Here is a 20,520-nt window from a genome sequence, read left to right as displayed (position 1 = left end):
TTCGATTCCGAAGGACTCTTGCTTGTGGACATCATGCCAGGTGGAACCACCACAAATTCTGATGCATATGTGACGACACTGAAGAAACTTAAAGCTCGACTGACCCGTGTTCGACCACATCGGCAAAAGCAGGATGTTTTGCTGTTGCACGACAATGCACGTCCACATGTCAGTCAAAAAACCATGGAAGCGATCACAAAATTCGGATGGACAACACTGAAACACCCGCCTTACAGTCCTGACCTGGCTCCATGTGGCTATCATCTCTTTGGGAAACTGAAAGACCCTCTTCGTGGAACAAGGTTCAAAATGGTTCAAATGGCTCTGAGCACTATGCGACTTAACTTCTAAGGTCATTAGTCCCAGAGAACTCAGAACTACTTAAACATAACTAACCTAAGGACATCACACACATCCATGCCCGAGGCAGGATTCGAATCTACGACCGCAGCGGTCGCGCGGTTCCAGACTGTAGTGCCTAGAACCGCTCGGCCACCTCGGCCGGCGTGGAACAAGGTTTGAAGATGATGACTCCCATGCTGCCAAACATTGGGTCCAACAGGTTGGTCCAGGATTTTACCGTGCGTGTATACAGGCGCTGTTCCCAAGATGCCGTAAGGCACTTGAGAGGGATGGAACTTATGTGGAGAAATGAAAATATTGTTCCTACAGGATGTATCTACACACTGTAAAACTTTCAAACGTGTAGAATAAAAGACGGTTAAAAAAAATAGTGTGCATTTCTTTTGGAGCGACCCTCGTAGTTCGTTCACAAGTAGTTTACTTCTAATATAAGCCCCATTGTAATTTTGAATTCGTATCCTCGCAAATACAGTCATTTTAGTGGGCAGAGTGGAAATTTTCAGGTATTTGTTTAGCAACCTGTATTCACAGTCAAGTGGGGGAATGCAGAGATAGGAAACAGAGCCAACATGCAGAGTGAAGCATCCTGGGGTCTTTCTCTAAAGGTCACACGCAGAGGATTATAACAGTAGAGGAAAATACTGTGTATTTCTTGATGTAAGCCATTATCCTGCTTATGTTGTTGTTTTATTCTGGAACGAACAGTTTATTTGATGATTTAGCAATTAGCTAATGTCACCCCTCTTGGGCATTACGGAGCATCACAGGTTGAAATGTTATGAGAGATGGGGTGACAAAACGTTTCCAGACTACCATTGTAATACAGGTTGGCTATAATTAAACTTCCCCTGCTCGAGGCAGTGTAGACGGAAAACTATTTACAGTATGTGCACCGAAATTCATAGAAATGACGTTCAGACTGTGCGTGCAGGATTTGCGTTGTTAGTAGTGATACTGTCATTACTTGCCGTTGGGCGCCGACACTGCCACAGCGAAGCAGGGTTGAAACAAGCATCAATATGCATAACAGTTGCAGACAGTTAACATACGTCTGGACAAGATGAGAAGAAGTTTACTCGTAAAGCTGTTTTATCAAATCAACAGCAATAATGCTACTGCTCTTGCCGAGTATCGAGGCGTAAGGCGCTGATGACCACGCAGTTGAGCGGCCCAAAAGCCAAACATCATCATCATCGAGGCGTTAAAGAAATACCGACAGTGCTCATTCAGCACCGGGTTGAGGAACAGGATTTGTAAATTCCAATTAACTGGCGATTTCGGAATTGCTCCTTGGATACGCCGGCAACCAATTGCGGCACAAACTGTTGACGAATTTGCCGTTACCACGGCTGAGAATGCTGGACGAAAAGTGCGATCATCAAGCAGTACACGAGCTGTGATGCTGCAGCTGAAGATTCTATGTAAATGGAAGGAGGATCACTGCTGTCAGCTGCGGCGTGACCTTAAGAGGAAACCAGCGGCGTCGAGCGAAAATGTGTGCCGGACCGGCATTCCAACCCGGGATCTCCTGCTTACCAGACAAGTGCTGTAGCCGCTGCGCCGTCCGGAACATAATCACCACTGCACAGACTACCTCGGTACGCCTCACGGCCGATCCACATTCCCACCGAGCGCCACCTAACCGCAGTTCAAAGGGCTCTGAGCACTATGGGACTCAACTGCTGAGGTCATTAGTCCCCTAGAACTTAGAACTAGCTAAACCTAACTAACCTAGGGACATCACAAACATCCATGCCCGAGGCAGGATTCGAACCTGCGACCGTAGCGGTCTTGCGGTTCCAGACTGCAGCGCCTTTAACCGCACGGCCACTTCGGCCGGCACCTAACCGCAGTCCCTGTCCATTATACTCCCGTTCGCTACTCAGAGATTCCCACAGGGGGTCGTACGTCTTTCGTGCATTCGCAATGAAGATAGTGGATCCATTGTGTCCATTATAATTATCCGGACTGTTATGCCGTGGTCGCTTGATGAATTCTGTGCCAATTCCCAACGTTTCGTCTTCGACTGCAGGAGACATCTTCAAGGGGGTCCGTAGCTCAATGGAAGGTCCAACACACCCACTGGCTCGCTACTGATAAGTCTGGCTGGGCAATGGATCCACAGATACTAAAATGTAGACTTTCACGGCCGGAAATATCATGTCCATTATAATTATCTGGACTGTTATGCCGTGGTCGGTTGATGAATTCTGTGCCGATTCCCAACGTTTCGTCTTCGACTGCGGGAGCCAGTGGGCGTGTTGGAACTTCCATTGAGCTACGGACCCCCTTGAACATGTCTCCCGCAGTCGAAGACGAAACGTTGGGAATCGGCACAGAGTTCATCAACCGACCACGGCATAACAGCCCAGATAATTATAATGGACATGATATTTCCGGCCGTGAAAGTCTACATTTTAGTATCTGTGGATCCATTGCCCAGCCAGACTTATCAGTTATAAGAATGCGTGGTGTCTGTTCCATCGAAGGAACATTCGTATAGGCTTAGCTAAACATTCCGTGGACCACGTTCTGAAATTGTTACGAACAATTGTGAATTGTAGCTCTAGTGCGGCTCCAGGCTGTCGTGGATACAGATGGTTGTCACACTGAGCAACGTTTGTAGCCAGGAACGTAAAAGTTGTACTCAATTAACAGATGTTACCCTCTCGTGTGTATATTAAAATATGTTACTGTTAATAGTTTACTCCTTATTTCTGTTCCGCGTGTCCTAACAAATGTTTTCACAAAATTTCGTTGTCGTACGTTCACTCGTTTTTCGTGGGGGACTTCTCAGGTAACGAAAGTTTAGTTAAACCACCCTGTACACCAACAGGGATTTGAACTGGAGCAATAGAGTCGTCGGAGAACAATCCTCAATATTGTTGCCATTATCGGTATGTCGTACGGAGAAGTACAGGCAATCCTCCACATGCGCCGTGTTGCTGCCAAGTTCGTCCCCAGGCTGCTCATTCAAACCAGGACCAGAATAAACACCACGTGAAAATCTACCAGACCGATGGTCAGTAAGCTGTGGATGACTCCTCCTCGCTGTGGAGGATCACTACGGACAGTTAAACATCGAAATTTTATGTAAATCGAAGGTGGAGGAGGCGGGGTGGGAGGGGGGTGGGAGGACGGAAAGGGACTATTGATATTAGCTGCATTGGAACTGTACACGGAATCAGTGGCGAAGAGCGAAAATGTGTACCGGACTGCGATTTGAACTCGGAATCTCCTGGTTACGGGGTAGTTGTGTTAACCACTGCGCCACTCGGATAGTGTTTATTACAATTGCGCGGACCATCTCGGCGCCACCTGTCCACAGTACCCGTCCAAGTCTTCCATGCTCGCTACTTTGAGATTCCCGCTGGAGGCCGAAATTAAATGTGCACCCGCACTGAAGGTGGTCGATTCATTGCACATCGACGCGAAAGGACAGAGACCACGCATTCATATCATTTATTCGCCTCGATGGGTAATGAACGCACCACCTTCAGTGCAGATGCACAGTTATATTTGATGTCTCGAAGTACCGACTGTCTCTACACTGCGGAGAGATGGAGCTAGGTAGGAATGTGGGTCGGCTGGGAGGAGCGCCGAGATTATCCGCGCAATTGCGATAAACACTGTGTGCGTATGGCGGTGCCTTGTAAGTAGGAGATCCTGGGATCGAATCCTGTTCCGGCACACATTTTCACTAGTCGTCCCTGACGCCGCGTAAAGTCCCTATGCAACGGACATCAATAGTTCCTTCTCTTCCGTTTCTTTACCGTTATTCCACCTCCACCTCCAAATTACATAAAAATGTATTGCAGTTGCGGATTTCGCGTGGTGTCTGACACCACGCATTCACATAAACATCAAAGGTCACATCTTTGCCACCACTGCGGAGATCCAGTCTTGAGCCCTTCCAAAAGAAGATTTCAAGGTGTACCACAGAGTGTAGTGGAGCGACGATTCTACGACCGTCAACGTACATTTCGTGTAAGGACCATGAAGGTAAAATAAGAAAAATTATGGCACGTACGGAGAAAACAGAGTCGTTTTTCACTCACTTTGTCTGCGAGTGGAACAGGGAAGGAAATGATTAGTAACAGTATAAGGTATCCTCCGCCATGCACCATACGGTGGCTTGCAAAGTATGTAGGTAAATTTAGATGCTGATGTAGATAGTTCACTTGTTGATTTTGCCTTGAACAAAAGTAAAAGGTTTAAGGATAATATCGAGGTGAATAAAGAGTGAAATGTGAACAATGCAAGTAAAAATACGTAGATTTCAAAATACATACGTAGTGAGTGAGTGCGACTCCCTGTCGAGCACACTGTTTTAATGAGACAGGGAATTTTATGACTTTTGCTAGCCAGTGTAGAATAACAGATAGGGAACTCCGTCACAAACTCTCTCAATAATGCCGAAAATTCTGTAGCATCTCATTGAATACATATGAACCTACAACCAACAGTTTCAACTCCCATTTTATATGATTATCTGAAAAAATTATTTACTGAATTATGTTCTTCTCATTTCCTATCCTGACTCGCGTGTCGTCATAAAATTTCATGTTACGTAGTATACCCAAGCAGATTCTTGTTGGACTCCATATTAATACCATCATCAAATTGGATACAGTTTCAATGAAGTTTCTGCAGTAGTAGGAAAACTTAAGCAATGCTTATCTTAAACTCATTGCATAAACTGAAAACATGTCTTCATAAACTGGTTAGGTAAGACGAAGCCAACGATGGAAACGAACCGCGTACGTGTTGCTGCAGTGAGGAGCATCATTTACATTCGAGAGATTGTATAAATTTGACATAAACTTCTGAAAGTCCAGTAAGTGTACGAGAAACAACATGGAAGCTATGAATGGAGGAGTTTTCTTTCAAAAGTGAGGTAAAAAAAAACGGAGAGCGACTTTTAAATAGTTTATTTCCTCATATGCTTCATTTGAGTGATGATGGTTACTGGAAAGATAAGCAAATGCGTAAAACGTTTTGAAATTGCAACTGGCTCTAACAAATCTACAGCGAGTAACTTTACGTTGTATGTACGCATGACAGTAAGTTTAAATTACGGTTGTAATGCTGTGCACTTTCAGATAAAACTATTCACTTTAAGCCTGAGTAACGGAATAGAGTTCTTAGCACTATTAAGCACCTCCGTCGAAGCTTCTTATTTGTCTCATGTTCACACGACCGTTAGAACGAAAACAATTCTATTCCCAGTGGCGAATAAAAGGTTCGCAGTATGAAGGGGGAACCAATTCCAGCAAAATATATTTTAAGAAGTTACTAGAGGATTTACTTTATTGATAAGAAAAAGGAGCCACTGTGATCGACGTAGCTGCTGCATTAATAACGAAGTGTCCGCATTCAGCGCGACCTACATTAACTCTTCAGAGGTACACCGGTAGCTGCGCACTTTTGCCGTTTTCGCACGATGTAAGAGACCGGAAGGCCGCCTTGATCCGAGTACAACTTCTCTTTCTTCGGGTAACATTACACCTATTAAGGGCGCAGACGGATAAAGTGTGTGTGGTGCGTGGTGCTCCCGTCAGCTCCTCTTTTGGGGTGACTTTATTACCGCTTTCGCACCCTCATTAGGAGCGCAAAATTAAGGAAATGCGCTGCAGCGTTGCATTAACACCGTAACAAACAATAAAAACGGCCATTTCGTGTAACGACGTCCACTACAGGTCCATGAGGCTCGGGAAAAACGGTTCGTTATCTATGATAATGAAGTCGTTACTCTCAGCTGGAGCACGAAATGCGTGCTTTAATACAAACAGCACGTTTGAGTTTTTGGTCTTGTAGGTCTTCCACGTGCCGCCCTTCCTCCACCATTTGTAACACATTTTCTTTGTCAGAAATAAACATCGCAAATCACTAAAGCGGTAATAACTTTACTCTCTGCTGTTTTTGTCGAGCTTACCGGACAGAAAGTGAGGGCGTTTCAGAAATGATAGCTAGGACGATCGGACCATTACAAAACCTTTTTTTTAATCTGCCAGCCTAACGAGGCCAGTGTACGAACTAACCGTTCGCTACATAAATGTCATCTGTAAGTGGATCGACTATGAAATCACGGATCCAAAGCGCGCCTTATTTAACTGAACTTACGTCTAAATTTTTCGAAGATCGATACGTCCAACTGTTCCAGTGTTCTCTTGCTTTTCCTCTCCCCGCAATCCACCTTACGGCACATGGCGGAGGTTACCTCGCACCACTACTAGTCATTTCATTTCTTGTTCCACTCCCAAACAGAACGAGGGAAAGACGACTGTCTATATGCCTCCGTATGAGCCCTAATCTCCCGTATCTTACCTTCGTGGTCCTCAGGAGTAGTAAATGTTGGAGGCAAAAGAATCATTCTGCAGTCAGCTTCAAATGCCCGTTCTCTAAATTTTCTCAAGTGTGTTTCTCGAAAAGAACATCGGCTTCCCTCCCGGCATTCCCATTTGAGTTCCCCAAGCATCTCCGTAACACCTGCGTGTTGTTCGAACCTACTAGTAACAAATCTATCAGCCCGCCTCTCAATTGCTTTGATGTCTTCCTTTAATCCGACGTTGTGCGGATCCCAAACACTCGAGCACTACTCAAGAATAGGTCGCACCAGCATCTTCTATGCAATCTCCCTTACAGGTGAACCACCCGTTCCTAGAATTCTCCCAGTAAACCGAAGTCGACCATTCACTTTTCCTCCCACAGTCCTCACATGCTCGTTCTTTGTCATACCGCTTTGCAACGTTACGCTATAGTTATTTAAATGACTTGACTGTGTCAAGCAGGACAATAATAACGCTGTATCCGAACATTACCGGTTTGTTTTCCCCACTCATCCGGATTAACTTACACTTTTCTACATTTAGAGTTAGAAAGGGAGGGAAGTTATATCTTGCCGGCAGTTTGGCCAGTAGCGAGGAAGAAACAACACAGTAGCAGAAGTGGAAGACCTTGTTGAACGAACGATGCAGAGAGATATTTTTATGGAAAATCCACAGTATGAAATTGGACGTTCTATTCCGATGCGATCAAAGATAAATCGTAAACGTTTCGCTTCTGTTCCGCGTTTCGAATCCGCCTGACGCACACATAAACACAACACTTCCTGAGGAGAACTGTATGCAAATACACCGCCTGGGAAAAAAACTGAAGCACCGAAAGGGGGAGGAGGAAATGAGATGAAATGAGAGGGAATGTGATGTTATTGCAGTGATTACAAAATCAAATCAAACTCGGAAAGGACAGTATGAGCCCACTTATCGTTAGGTCTTCGTGCTCACTCTGGCCTGCATGCATGCGCTGATTCGCTTCGGGAGGTTCGTAAAGCCATTGTTGCCTCTCCTGAGGCAAACTAGCCCACAACTGTTGTACTCGTCCTTGACATCCCGAATATGGCAGCGGAACGGAGTTGACACCAGAGGTGATTTCTCACATGTTCTATGGGGAACAGATTTGTGGATCTGGCTGGTCACTGAAGTACGTCAACATCACATAGACAGTCCATACGGACAAGGGTCATGTGTGGACAAGCATTGTCCTGTCGAATAACTTTGCATGAGAAATAAGATATGAGTACTCTGGGTTTCCGTGACGCACCGTTGCGCCGCTTGAGTTCCATTAATGGCTACCAGCCGTCATCTGAAGCCACACTACTCGGCTCACCACGCCGTAAAGCCAGGCTATTACACATGGCGTCTCTCACCAAAACACTGGAACAGTAGCAGCTCTCTCGAGGTCGCCCTATTCCCACCGACGCCAATCATGCAGGACAGCCGGCCGCTGTGTCCGAGCGATTCTAGGCGCTGCTGCTATGGTCGCAGGTTCCAATCCTGCTTCTGGAATGGATGTGTGTGGTGTCCTTAGGTTAGTTAGGTTTAAGTAGTTCAAAGTCTCGGAGAGAGTGACCCGTGGTCTAGGGGTAGCGTCTTTGATTCACAATCAAAACGTCTTCGGTCCCGGGTTCGATCCTAAATTTTGATAAATAATCAGCATTGGCGGCCGAAGACTTCCGGCATAAGATGTCAGCCTCATTCTGCCAACGGCCTTGTCAAAGAGGGCGGAGGAGCGGATAGAGGTTCAGGGCACTCTCTTGTCCTAGGGGTGGGAAATTGCCCCTAAAGGCGGAAGAATCAGCAATGATCAACGACATGAGGATGCAGAAGGCAATGGAAACCACTGCATTAAAGACACGTAACGTGTATCCACAGGACATGTGGCCTGTAATTGAAGAAGTGTCATGATGATCTCTCCATTGGCAAAAGATTCCGGAATAGTCCCCCATTCGAATCTCCGGGAAGGGACTGCCAAGGGGGAGGTTACCATGAGAGAAAGATTGAATAATCAACGAAAGGATAACGTTCTACGAGTCGGGGCGTGGAATGTCAGAAGCTTTAACGTGGTAGGGAAACTAGAAAATCTGAAAAGGGAAATGCAAAGGCTCAATCTAGATATAGTAGGGGCCAGTGAAGTGAAGTGGAAGGAAGACAAGGATTTCTGGTCAGATGAGTATCGGGTAATATCAACAGCAGCAGAAAATGGTATAACAGGTGTAGGATTCGTTATGAATAGGAAGGTAGGGCAGAGGGTGTGTTACTGTGAACAGTTCAGTGACCGGGTTGTTCTAATCAGAATCGACAGCAGACCAACACCGACAACGATAGTTCAGGTATACATGCCGACGTCGCAAGCTGAAGATGAACAGATAGAGAAAGTGTATGAGGATATTGAAAGGGTAATGCAGTATGTAAGGGGGGACGAAAATCTAATAGTCATGGGCGACTGGAATGCAGTTGTAGGGGAAGGAGTAGAAGAAAAGGTTACAGGAGAATATGGGCTTGGGACAAGGAATGAAACAGGAGAAAGACTAATTGAGTTCTGTAACAAGTTTCAGCTAATAATAGCGAATACCCTGTTCAAGAATCACAAGAGGAGGAGGTATACTTGGAAAAGGCCGGGAGGTACGGGAAGATTTCAATTGATTACATCATGGTCAGACAGAGATTCCGAAATCAGATACTGGATTGTAAGGCGTACCCAGGAGCAGATATAGACTCAGATCACAATATAGTAGTGATGAAGAGTAGGCTGAAGTTCAAGACATTAGTCAGGAAGAATCAATACGCAAAGAAGTGGGATACGGAAGTACTAAGGAATGACGAGATACGTTTGAAGTTCTCTAACGCTATAGATACAGCAATAAGGAATAGCGCAGTAGGCAGTACAGTTGAAGAGGAATGGACATCTCTAAAAAGGGCCATCACAGAAGTTGGGAAGGAAAACATAGGTCCAAAGAAGGTAGCTGCGAAGAAACCATGGGTAACAGAAGAAATACTTCAGTTGATTGATGAAAGGAGGAAGTACAAACATGTTCCGGGAAAATCAGGAATACAGAAATACAAGTCGCTGAGGAATGAAATAAATAGGAAGTGCAGGGAAGCTAAGACAAAATGGCTGCACGAAAAATGTGAAGACATCGAAAAGATATGATTGTCGGAAGGACAGACTCAGCATACAGGAAAGTCAAAACTACCTTTGGTGACATTAAAAGCAACGGTGGTAACATTAAGAGTGCAACGGGAATTCCACTGTTAAATGCAGAGGAGAGAGCAGATAGGTGGAAAGAATACATTGAAAGCCTCTATGAGGGTGAAGATTTGTCTGATGTGATAGAAGAAGAAACAGGAGTCGATTTAGAAGAGATAGGGGATCCAGTATTAGAATCGGAATTTAAAAGAGCTTTGGAGGACTTACGGTCAAATAAGGCAGAAGGGACAGATAACATTCCATCAGAATTTCTAAAATCATTGGGGGAAGTGGCAACAAAACGACTATTCACGTTGGTGTGTAGAATATGAGTCTGGCGACATACCATCTGACTTTCGGAAAAGCATCATCCACACAATTCCGAAGACGGCAGAGCTGACAAGTGCGAGAATTATCGCACAATCAGCTTAACAGCTCATGCATCGAAGCTGCTTACAAGAATAATATATAGAAGAATGGAAAAGAAAATTGAGAATGCGCTAGGTGACGATCAGTTTGGCTTTAGGAAAAGTAAAGGGACGAGAGAGGCAATTCTGACGTTACGGCTAATAATGGAAGCAAGGGTAAAGAAAAATCAAGACACTTTCATAGGATTTGTCGACCTGGAAAAAGCGTTCGACAATATAAAATGGTGCAAGCTGTTCGAGCTTCTGAAAAAAGTAGGGGTAAGCTATAGGGAGAGACGGGTCATATACAATATGTACAACAACCAAGAGGGAATAATAAGAGTGGACGTCAAGAACGAAGTGCTCGTATTAAGAAGGGTGTAAGACAAGGCTGTAGCCTTTCGCCCCTACTCTTCAATCTGTACATCGAGGAAGCAATGATGGAAATAAAAGAAAGGTTCAGGAGTGGAATTAAAATACAAGATGAAAGGATATCAATGATACGATTCGCTGATGACATTGCTATCCTGAGTGAAAGTGAAGAAGAATTAAATGATCTGCTGAACGGAATGAACAGTCTAATGAGTACACAGTATGGTTTGAGAGTAAATCGGAAAAAGACGAAGGTAATGAGAAGTAGTAGAAATGAGAAGAGCGAGAAACTTAACATCAGGATTGATGGTCACGAAGTCAATGAAGTTAAGGAATTCTGCTACCTAGGCAGTAAAATAACCAATGACGGACGGAGCAAGGAGGACATCAAAAGCAGACTCGCTATGGCAAAAAAGGCATTTCTGGCCAAGAGAAGTCTACTAATATCAAATACCGGCCTTAATTTGAGGAAGAAATTTCTGAGGATGTACGTCTGGAGTACAGCATTGTATGGTAGTGAAACATGGACTGTGGGTAAACCGGAACAGAAGAGAATCGAAGCATTTGAGAAGTGGTGCTATAGACGAATGTTGAAAATTAGGTGGACTGATAAGGTAAGGTATGAGGAGGTTCTACGCAGAGTCGGAGAGGAAAGGAATATGTGGAAAACACTGTTAAGGAGAAGGGACAGGACGATAGGACATCTGCTAAGACATGAGGGAATGACTTCCATGGTACTAGAGGTAGCTGTAGAGGGCAGAAACTGTAGAGGAAGACAGAGATTGGAATACGTCAAGGAAATAATTGAGGACGTAGGTTGCAAGTGCTACTCTGAGATGAAGAGGTTAGCACAGGAAAGGAATTCGTGGCGAGCCGCATCAAACCAGTCAGTAGACTGATGACCGAAAAAAAAAAAAGTCTGGGAGACTGATGATTCAAATGGCTCTGAGCACTATGCGACTTAACTTCTGAGGTCTTCAGTCGCCTAGAACTTATAACTAATTAAACCTAACTAACCTAAGGACATCACACACATCCATGCCCAAGGCAGGGTTCGAACCTGCGACCGTAGCGGTCGCTCGGCTCCAGACTGTAGCGTCTAGAAACGCACGGCCACTCTGGCCGGCGGAGACTGATGACCTCAAACGTTAAGTCCCATGGTGCTTAGAGCCATTTTAACTATTCAGGACAGCGCAGAACTGTTGAATCGCTGAACACAATGCGACGACATTCATCAGAAGTCCACACTTCCCGATCACGACACCACTCCAAATGCAGCATTTTGTGTTGTGGTGTCAACGGCAGCCTGCTGCTATTCTCCAACCAATGGAGCGGGAGTATTCAGAATTTTGCAAGGAGTCTATTACTTGTTCTCATAAGGCAGGGGCAATGTTGAAGAGTGCTGTATGGTTGGTACACAAACGGCAACGCTCCATCGTGATGGTCACACACGGTCGACTGGAGCCTTGATTACGAGTGTGCTTCTCCTCATGTTCCCACGCAGTCCAGCACCGGGCCACTGTCACACTCTAATCGTCCCTTCACAACTGGATAACACGCTACAACTGGATAATACGCGATTCGACCATCCGGCCAAATGGAGACGTACAGTAAGATTCTTTTCAAACTACGTCATTTGCTGATAACACTGTCTCACAGGATCTCGCGGCATCCCCGTGTTCTCCGCACTTACCACTCATTATCTGACGCTGATTACGCTCTTAGATATTTCACGTGGCCCGGTACCAATACCAGTCAGGAACACCACCAATGAATTCTTTTGACAGTTGTACCTGTCACACAGAGTTGCGAATCTAAACATTTACTTACCCACCGATGGTATGTGTGCGTGTAGGTTGACGTCCGACCCGTTTTCTGGTTACTTTCTGGGTACTTCAGATATTTCTTCTTTTAAGTCAGTGTATATCAAAATATTCTGACTGAAACAGAACGCAGCGAGCTCGAGTCACCTGCTTGTCCTCGTGCTTCCCGTTCAAGTCGAGGATGCTGGAAACTTCACCAGCAGAGGCGCAAAACCTCCATCTTCAGGAAAAATAGGCATGCTAGAATTGCAGCTCTTCTACATCAGGATGAGAGACAAGGGAAGTAACATATGCCTCTCTTCAAGACGGGCCCTTGCCTTTCTTGATTGATCGAAATCCGTGCTTTGATAAGTGCGGAGTAAATTCAGTGTGAGTCAAACTTTCTGATAGACTGAAACTGTGTGTCGGATCTTGATTCGAATCGGAGACTTACCTTTCGCGTGCAGTACCCTTCCCGACTGAACTTCGCATGCACGACTCTCGCCCGCACGGCGTTTCCCTTAGCAGTGCCACTCTCCTACTTTCCAGATTTTTTTTTAATCTGGAAAGAATCCCCAAGGCGAGACTCACTCGTTTCTCCGCGATATCCTTTCTTGAAGGTTTACACAAACATAGTGTTGTTAGCTCTATGTTCATGTACGTATGTCACCTTGGCATTAGTAATTTTAAAGCGTTGACGAGTATAGGATGTTGTTCTTGCCTCTGTTTACTGTAACAGACCTGCATTTGCATAAACACACAAAGGACGGTGACGTGAATTTAAGAATATAACAGTACGCACTTGAAAATGATTAACAGCTGAAATCAGCTGATCGTGTTAATAACACTTATTATATAAAAGCCAAGATGGAAGACAGAACTGTCTTGCAATCAAGAAATGACGCTGCATTCGTATACCTTTGTTTAGAGCTGCTAACAATGAAATACTAGAAGTCCCCGGTAAGTAACTTCCGCATTTTATAGAAAGTTACACATAATTTATCATGTTGAGAAAATTTTATTGGCATTGGTTCTGTTACTTTAGTACAGGGCTGTATGTTTTCCCAAGCATTTTTGGTTACGTGACACAAGCTTTTCCGAACCATTGTTACACCAGGTCTGGTCCTGTGCTCGATGCCAGCTATCTACGCTGATGTGATTTCATCATCGATGTTGAAGTGCTTATCCCTAAGATGACCCATGAGTTGAGGGAACGTGTGAAAATCACTTGGTGCAAGATCTGGTGAATACCGAGGATGCAGGAACATTTTCCAGTTATATCTTGCGAGCTACGCCTGGATCATTCAAGTTGCTTGAGACTGAGCATTGTCATGAAGTAAGTCACTAAGACGTTAACTTTAGATGGCAGTTTCCAGATTCCACTAGACATTAAGACACCTCTCTGCATTCATTCTGTTGTTGCAAATCAGATAGTGAACGAGTAAGATGCCCTGGTAGTCCCTAAAGATGATTGCCATAATTTTCCCTGTCGAATGAGTGACCTTTACCTTTTTTGGGACACTTTCACCAGCTTTCTCTCATATTTTATTTCAGGGGTCGAATGACAGGCCCAGGTATAACCCTAATTTGAATGCGCATACAGCCCTCCCTACGCGCAAAGGTTATCTCCAGATGGACATCGTCATCGACAGCGGTTAGTTGTTTTGCTGTGAAGAAACGAATGTCGGAGCGCAGCTCAGAAGTGGAAGCACTTTCTAGTGTTGACTAAACGCTAATTGGTACTATACTGGGAAGATACTGCGGTATGCTTTATGAGACGGTTTGAGCGTTGTCAAAGTACACCAGTCATACTCTTCAGCCCTCACAGGTCACGGGCGCAGCTTATTTCGCAGAGATTTAGAATAAGGAGTGTGAGGAAGCGACTGTTACCTTCCGAATATGCCTTGTAATAAGGGATGCTTCAAAAACACGAATCCGAGTTTATAAGACTATATATTCCACTTGAAAGAAGACAGAAACGGGGGTAAACTTTAACTTATGCATAGGGCTGTAAAGTTTCATTTTCAAAAGAACCATCCGATTTTAGCATGGTATATTTTCCACACGCATGCACGTGCCACTGTGGGGGTATAGGATTACGTTAGGATTCTCTTTCATCTTTCACAAATATTTAACATCTCCACATGACGCACGAAAAACGTGCAACGAAAGTCCAATTCGTTCCACAGTCCTGCGTACCTGGAGTTTCTGCATTCACAGCAACGTTGCAGTTCACGTAAAGTTGTTGCAACGAGAGGCACATAGCCGGCGTCTTTCGTAAACCTACGTACAGAAAAAAATAAGTTACCGTGACAGCAAGCGACCTTGGACGCCAGCGGTGTGACGCAAGAGCTGCACACCTCTTACGGCCTTTCCATCGCTGAGGCAATGAGGAGATGCAGTGCCGCAAAATCGCCATCACGATTCAATGCGAACGCAAAAATTCACCCCTAGTTTCTGCTTTCATGTGTACTGACCAGTGTCTCCCAACCTTTCTGGGACCATTACCCCAGATAGTAATCAGATATATGTCAACCGTAATCAACATAATCATCCAACTATCTAGAATGAAAAAGAATTGTCTCAATACTTTTATTTTTGAACAGACCAAAGATAAATGATACTTAGTTCTTTTAGTTGTTTTACACAGTCCAATCACATTAATGTGACCACCGCCTAACTTCGAACTGCACTCAGAGACGGCAAGACGTAGCACAGGCGGTGGAGGGTACGCAGGATGATTCACGAGAAATGTTACACAATTTGTGAGATGATTCTACATGTGAAAATAAACCGAAAAAGTCCTATGACAATGTGTACGATTTTCGGTCGTTACGGAACTGGTGCAGGTTCAAGGCTACACAAATCTATGAATGAATCTACAGACAAGTGGGAATATTACTAATTGAAATGCTGTGTAGGTGCTATAGTGGACAGTGTAATGGTGGGACAGATGACTGATCCATTTTACAAGAGGTCTGCTGGTTCTAGAAAACAGATGGCAGCACTGTGACGTCGCACCAAGCCAACAGCGTACCCAGTGTGCAATCCTGATATGTGAGCGATCAGTGTTCAGGCCATGCGCACTTTTGAAAGACGTGACACTAGAGAAACGACGGCAAATGTACCTGCAACATGATGGATCACCGATTCACTGTACCAGACAACTATCCCAGTATCTGAATAACACATTTCCTCAACGGTGGACTGGGCGTGGAGGGCCCATTAACTGGCCTTCCAGATCATCCGATCTAACCCCATTAGTCCTCTGTTTATAGGGCTGGTTAAAAAGGGATGTGTGCGTTATGAAGGTCGATTCATGTGAAGAACTTGTCGCTCGCATTACCGACGCTATTGCCCGCATGAAAGCCCGCCGAGATGATGCAACACAACACACCCTCCAACGCATTGACAAGTGTATTGAGATGGATTGGGGACATTTTGAGTACTTCTTGTAAGATGGATAAGCCATCTGTCCCACCGTTATTCTGTCCATCACAGCGCCTACACAGTATTTCGCTAAATAATATCAGAGTTGTCTTCATAGTCACTCGTGGATGTTGTAGTCTTCAAACCACTCCACGTCCGTAAGGATCGAATATCACAAACATTATCATAGGACATTTTCGGTTTATATTCACATGTAGAATCACTTCAAAAATTATGTGACATTCCTCCTGAATCACCCTGTATAAAGCGTATATGGAGCGCGCGGACAACAGCGTTAATGCGGGAAAAGAGCGACTTATCCGACGTCAAAAAGGACGTTATCATTGGTTTTTGGGCCATGGGTTGAATCATTTCCTAAACGGCTTCGTTTGTAAGCTGTTCGCGTGCCGCTATGGTTCAAGTATAGCGTGGACGGCGAGATGGCGCTACCCAAAACCGCCGCCGAGGGAAATGTACTGTACCACGAGCTATAGACCCATGAGCCATAGACTACAGGGCTGAACGGCGACTGCGGAGATTTATACGGGTGAATAATCGTGAAACCTTGAGTAACTCACCGCCCAGATGGACCAAGGGGCTACCAACAATGTCTACTAAACGACTGTTAGGCAAACGTGTGTGCGTATGAGTCTATGCAGCAGGCGCATGGCTCAAGCACCCATGCTGACTGCTGTTCTTCGGCGACGACGGCTGGAATTTGCGAACCAGTACTGGACGTCCACCGAGCGCCGACAGATGGCCGTTTCAGATGGATCACGTTTTATGCTCTGTCGGACAGATGGTCGTTGACGTGTATGGTATGAAACGTCTGAAAGCAATGCTCTCGTCACTCTGAAAGGCACAATGGATCAACTCAAGTATGCACGTGTCCTTGGGGATCATATACACCCATACATTTTGTGTGTTTCTCTTCGGCACAATGACATCTACCAGCAGGCAATGCAAATTGTCATATAACTCGCTGTACACGTGTGTGGTTCGAAGAGCACCAGGGTGAGTTTACCTCACTCCCCTGGCCACTAAACTCCCCAGATTTAAGCTCAATAGAGAATCGGCCACTAAACTCCCCAGATTTAAGCTCAATAGAGAATCTGTGGAACCACCTCGACCGTGGTGTTCGCGCCGTATATCCTCGACCGAGAAATCTAGCGGAGCTGGCCACATCCCCGTCGGTACCTTCGATAATCTCACTGACTCGCTTCCCGCACACCTCGCAGCGGTACGCGTTCAGAAATGTGCTTATTCAGGCTTTTGACGGGTGGTCACATTAACGTGACTTCGAACTAATGACAATGAGACAATTGGTACTGGTTGTCTTTAACACCTTTTTTTTGTATAGGATGATGAAACAATTCTCAATGGACTGCGAGTACTACTTACAACTCCTCTTCAGAAAAAACAGTAACTATCCACAGTGAGCCTATACAATAGTTGAAACTTCCTGGCAGATTAAAACTGTGTGCTGGACCGACACTAGAACTCGGGACCTTTGCCTTTCACGGGCAACTGCTCTACCATCTTTTTTTATTTGTTTATTTTGTTCGTTGTTGATCGTTGTGTTTGGTCGTTGCGAACGTCACATGACATCCGTTCGAGTTCGTTGTTGATCCTTTAACTCACGCTGAGTACCATGCCGGCTCCATCTGAGCTACCCAAACACGACTCACGATCCGTCCTCACAGCTTCAATTCTGCCAGTACTTCGTCTCCTACCTTCCAAACTTCACAGAAGCTCTTCTGCGAGCAATAGTTGCCATACATGCTTCCTCTGCGCTATTCCTTTCCTTAGTGACACCCGCTTCACCCACACCCTGAATCCCGTGCAGTATACTTAATTTGTAAATCAATAAACTACTGGACTTCGTACTTACAGCGTAGCTTAGGACAACCCATACTCCTTACTTCATCAGACTCGGATCAAGGAAAAAATATATCCTAATTTAAAGTTTTATAAATGCGATAGTGTGTTGGTCTGTAATCTTTCCACAACTGAACCGGTAACCAACTTCGATGACGTTTGCTATGGAACTTGCTTGAACGTGGAGAAAGAACGCAGGATACTCTAGAAAGTGCGCAGAACAAGATATTTGTTTGAAGAAAATTATGCGAATTACGGAAAATATTGGGAAAAAGTATCCATTTTCTGACATTTGAAATTTATCATGTTTATGAAAATGCTTTTGTTGACTGACTTGTTGTACAAAATACGATTCAACATAATGAATACAATGCTTCTATTATCCTCAATGTCTTCAATTCGTACTTCCTTAGCATACCATAACACATGCGAAAGTAACTCTATTATGTTTTCATGACTAAACTGCTGAATCAGTTTCGATGAAATTCTGTATGGAGACAGCCTGAATGCTGAGGAAGAATATATGCTACTTTAGAAAGACAAAAAAAATAACTCGACACTTAAAAGTTTTAAGGGAGGGGGAGGGGGGAGGGGATGAAACACTTTCTTCTACTTCGGTGCACATAAACCATGATAAAAATTATTAAATTCGTTGCATATGTACACGTACAGCGTCTAGCTGCTTCAATAGCATGGTGCACAGATGAGCGCTGTTCCTGTTCGAGGGTCCGCGTGCACCACTCGGCAGCAACACTGTGTACCCAAACAGGCACACACATGAGGGCAGCTGACGTTATTGCATGTATACCTACTTGCTCATCATCGCATAACTACTGATATGCAGGCGCAGCTACAATTACCAGTTTTTGAACAACAAAGACGTAGAATGTTAATAAAGTTTGTTTTATTTAAAAGGCTTTAAGAGTTTTCACGTAAAAAATTCGGAGGCATTACTTTTCAGCGTGTTGTCGTATATGTGAACAACAAATCTGCAACGGATACATCCACACATGTCAGCGCAGAAATACGAGGATATGAGCAAGTACTGAAAATCGGCACGTCATTGAAATCAGCTGATCATGCAATATAAACGTCTGTGATCGTAATACAGCCAAGGTGGAAAATCGAATTATCTAGGAGCTGAAAAGCTAAATATTCATGGATGCTTATAGAGTGTCTATGAAGACCTGGCAGTGAACAAAGGTGCGTTAAGTCTATGGGCGAGTCGGCTGTCATCTTTGCAACAAGGTCGCGCATACCCGTCCGATTAACTGTGTGCCTGCAGTGTTGGAACGTGCGGACCCCTTCAGTCGAGGTGATCCACGGATCAAAAAGAAACACTTCGCTGCTCAATTGGACGTCCCTGTCGGTAGTGCTGATAAAATTGTCCACCAGCTGGCATATTCAAAGATGTGTGACCACTGGGTTCTTCGCCGACTAACAGAAGACCAAATAGAGCAACGGAGGTCTATCTATGCGGCAATGCTTGCGCGTTACGAGACTGATCGTGATAACACAGGCACAAACGATGAAACATAGGTTCATCACTTCGAACCGGAAACAAGACGGCAATCCACGGAGTGGCCCCGTATCACCTCTCCTCCGAATAAAAAGTTCAAATCCAGACCTTCAGCAGGAAAAGTCATAGCGACGGGCGTCTGGAACTCTCAGGGGTTGTTCTGTTTGATGTACTCCCTCACGGTGCAACGATAAACACTGAAATGTACTCTGCCACTCAACTGAAGCTAAAGAAACGGCTTCAGCGTGTTCGTCGCCACAAAAAATGCAAAAGAAACCGTCACACAGTTATGCACACCCTACAAGGCTCACAAAACATCATTTTGATTGCTCCTGCTCATCCGTCCTACAGCCCGGATCTCGCACCTTCTGACTTCCATCTGTTTGGCCCAGTGAAGGATGCATTCCAAGGGGAAGCAGTACATGGTTGATAGGGAAGTTATTGATGCAACAAGACGTCATCAGTAGAGTGGTGGTACCACTATGGTGACGAAAGGCCGTCGTATTGAACAGAGAAGTAATCTGGAAGACACAATGTCCTTCGAGTGGGAGCGTGCAGAAGTGGAGGACGCATTGAAGAAATTGCCACCACTCGTCGCACTTGGCGCCGCCCCCAGCGTCGCTGCAGGCCCGCCGTTGCGACGCTAGGTCGCTGGGCCGGACGGCTGTCCCCGCCGCCCGCCAAAGCCACCCCCGCCAACCCCTCTGCCGCTGGCTCTCAGGAATCACCGCCATAAGCGACCCTGCGCCGCCTAATGATGACGATATGGCGAGCCTTCCGTGTCGCCAGCTAACGGCCTGCTCAGCCGGCAGTTTCAGTGAGGCCGGCGGGCACACGCTGGCGCCGTAGCCCCTGCTGCAGACTCAAGGGTGAGTGCCTCTGCTTTCCAGGCACGGCACTCCATGCGTGGGGATCGTTTACTGGTTCGTTGACGGTGGCAGGCTTTATAGTGACATAGGAACGGAGTAAAGCAAACACGAACTTCAACCTTTATTTTTCCCGAGGGCCTGTAGCTGAACAGTATGGTTCAATGATGAAGATGAGATGGGAGATACGATACTGCCGGAGGAGTATGACAGAGCATATGACAGAGCATATGACAGAGCACTGAAAGGCTAAACTGGAGCAGACGGCATTTCGTCAGAACTACTGATATATTTGGGAGAGGCGGCCAAGACAAAACTACTCCACCTGTTATACAAGATGTATAAGACAGCCGAAA

The 20,520-nt window shown here is 45.2% G+C and overlaps 1 protein-coding gene across 1 annotated transcript in view; it reads right to left on the bottom strand.

Annotated features, from left to right (window-relative positions):
• LOC126252401 (phospholipase A1-like) overlaps nucleotides 1-20,520 on the bottom strand; it is a 440,511-nt gene that overhangs the window by 98,268 nt on the left and 321,723 nt on the right. The gene's annotated exons all lie outside the window — the stretch shown is intronic.

Source organism: Schistocerca nitens, chromosome 4 (assembly GCF_023898315.1).
Source record: "Schistocerca nitens isolate TAMUIC-IGC-003100 chromosome 4, iqSchNite1.1, whole genome shotgun sequence".
NCBI classification, from domain to species: Eukaryota; Metazoa; Arthropoda; class Insecta; order Orthoptera; family Acrididae; genus Schistocerca; species Schistocerca nitens.
The sequence above is the reverse complement of the archived record's forward strand: the minus strand, read 5'-3'. Positions and strand labels throughout refer to the sequence as shown.